Raw genomic sequence first — 3,236 nt, forward strand, 5'->3', positions numbered from 1 at the left:
ATCCCCGCCCGGTCCGCCCTCCCGCCGGTCCCCGCCTGTCCCGCCGTCCCCTCCCTGGACCGGTGGAGGGGGCCGGGGGGGAGGGGGCGGGACCCAGGCGGAGAGGGCAGGGGGGGAGGCTGCACAGGGGGCGGGGTCCGGGTGGAGGGGCGTAGAAAGGGTGGGGCAGGCTGGAAGGGGGCGGGGCAGGGGGCGGGGCAGGCCCGGCCGAGGCGGCGGGACGCTGGGGTCTGGCTTGAGGTCCCCGCGCGGCGCTCTCTGGGCTCCCGCCCGAGCTCTCCCGGAGCTGAGCCCCGAGCCCCAGCCCCTGTGTTTGATGACGTAAGGGCAGCTGGCCGCCTGGTCTACGCAAATGATTTGCATAATGAGGAAGCAACGGCCAATCAGAGATAGAGTTGACCGGGTTCGGCCGGGGGCGGGAGGGGCGGCTGGGCTCTAGCGCTCCTTCCTGCTCGCCATGGCAACCGGACCCTAGGATGCCCTGTGTCTGTAGAGTATGTGCGGGCGTGGCCGTGGATCGTGCGTGTGCGCCTTGGGCTGCGTGAGGGGAAGTAGCTTTGTCATGCGTGGTAATGTCTGAGGGAGTCAGCCCTAACCCCTCTCCTCACACACCAGCACACACAGGCACACACCTCCAATCACTGGAGCGTTTCCTGCGGGGGTGGATGGGGATTCCTCTTCTCCATTCCCACTACCGAAGCCAGTCCTCGGAGCAGATCCCACCCCGCCTATCACACAGCTCTCTCCTCAACAACTACCTTACGCACGAGACTCAAAAACATTCGTCTCCCACGGATCCCACAAAAACTAAAAATAAAATTTTAAAGAAAGACAAAACAAAAACTCCAAAACACTCCTGGAACATGAATTCCTCCTCAGGAGAGTGAGGGAACTTATATAGCCATATTTGCTCACGCACCTAGTTCATCCTGATGCTGTGAGCTCACTTTTTTTCCAGAAAAGGAAGCTGAGGGTCTGAGGGTCAAGGAGGTTAGCACCAAGCCGATCCCTAACATCTGCTGGGGCCAGGGCAAAAGAAGAAATGAAAATACACATACTGTGTGTCTAAATATTTAAAAGATATAAATCAAGTTACAAGTTGTTAAATAAAATATGTTTATTTCTTATTTCTGCAAATACTCCATAATAAAAATGAAAAATATGTGTAAAACTGCTTTTATATGATGGAAAGTTGGCAATATCAGAGCTGATGGAATTTTTATTGCGCTTGCTTATGTCTGAGTATTCTCTTGATGGGTCAGTGATATTTGGACACAAGTAGTACAATAAAGATAAATAATTCATAAGATATGTTTATTTCATAATTTTTTCTTGCCTTCTTTCATTAACATTGCTAATCTGTCTTCATTGATGACTGTTCAAGAGCAGAAGTACCAACTGGAATCAACAAAAATGTTACAATATTCAAATTCAGAAATAAAAATTTAAAAAAAAATTTTTTTTTTACTTTTAGCAAGTTATTCCTTGTAATTACTTGATTATGGAATGGTTACCAGAATATTTGTTTCACTGAGCTTGATGTATTTTTTCAAATTTCTTTGAAACTTTCTCTATAAGTCTATTTTTTTAGTTTTCAACTGTTTGGAGAATTTTCCTGTTGTCTCTCTTTTATGGACTTCTAGTTTGAGAACATACTCTGTACAATTTCAGTTATTTTACATTTGTTGAGGTTTTGTGATCCTCAGAATATGATCTATCTTGGTAAACGCTTTGTTGGTGACTGAAAAGAATATTTTCAACAGTATATTCTGCTGTAACTGGATGGAGTGTTCTGTAAATGCTGATTAGATCCTGTTGGTTGATGGTGGTGCTGAGTTCTATATCTCTGCTGACTTTATGTCTACTTGTTTTCTCAACTGTTGCGAGAGGGGTAAGTCTCTCTCAACAGTTTAAGTCTACAACTGTAATTGCGAATTTATTTCTCCTTCCAGTTCTATTAGTTTTTGCTTCACATATGTTGCAGTTCTCTTGGTTGGTACATACACATTTAGGATTGCTATGTCTTTCTGGTGGAGTGACTCTTTTATCATTATGTAATGTCAATGATTATATTCTTTGCAGCCAAAGATGGAGAAGCACTATACAGTCAGCAAAAACAAGACTAGGAGCTGACTGTGGCTCAGACCATGAACTCCTTGTTGCCAAATTCAGACTTAAATTGAAGAATGTAGGGAAAACTACTAGACCATTCAGGTATGACCTAAATCAAATCCCTTTATGATTATACAGTGGAAGTGACAAATAGATTCAAGGGATTAGATCTGAGAGACAGAGTGCCTATGTCTCTCAGAACTATGGATGGAAGTTCATGACATTGCACAGAAGGCAGTGATCAAGACCATCCCCAAGAAAAAGAAATGCAAAAAGGCAACATGGTTGTCTGAGGAGGCCTTACAAATAGCTGAGAAAAGGAGAGAAGCTAAAGGCAAAGGAGAAAAGGAAAGATATACCCATTTGAATGCAGAGTTCCAAAGAATAGCCAGGAGAGATAAGAAAGTGTTCCTCAGTGATCAATGCAAAGAAATAGAGAAAAACAACAGAGTGGGGAAAACTAGAGATCTCTTCCAGAAAATAAGAGATTCCAAGGGACCATTTCAGGCACAATAAAGGACAGAAATGGTATGGACCTAACAGAAGCAGAAGATATTAAGAGGAGGTGGCAACAATACACAGAAGAACTATACAAAAAAGATCTTCATGATCCGGATAACCACAATGATGTGATCACTCACCCAGAGCCAGACATCCTGGAATGCGAAGTCAAGTGGGCCTTAGGAAGCATCACTACAAACAAAGCTAGTGGAAATGATGGAATTCCAGTTGAGCTATTTCAAACCCTGAAAGATGATGCTGTGAAAGTGCTGCACTCAATATACCAGCAAATTTGGAAAACTCAGCAGTGGCCACAGGACTGGAAAAGGTCAGTTTTCATTCCAATCCCAAAGAAAGGCAGTGCCAAAGAATGTTCAAACTATCGTACAATTGCACTCATCTCATACGCTAGCAAAGTAATGCTCAAAATTCTCCAAGCCAGGCTTCAACAGTATCCAAACTGAGAACTTCCAGATGTTCAAGCTGGATTTAGAAAAGGCAGAGGAACCAGAGATCAAATTGCCAACATCCACTGGATCATCGAAAAAGCAAGAGAGTTCCAGAAAAACATCTACTTCTGCTTTATTGACTATGCCAAAGCCTTTGACTGTGTGGATCACTAT

This window comes from Budorcas taxicolor, chromosome 10 (genome assembly GCF_023091745.1).
Source record: "Budorcas taxicolor isolate Tak-1 chromosome 10, Takin1.1, whole genome shotgun sequence".
Classification (NCBI taxonomy): domain Eukaryota; kingdom Metazoa; phylum Chordata; class Mammalia; order Artiodactyla; family Bovidae; genus Budorcas; species Budorcas taxicolor.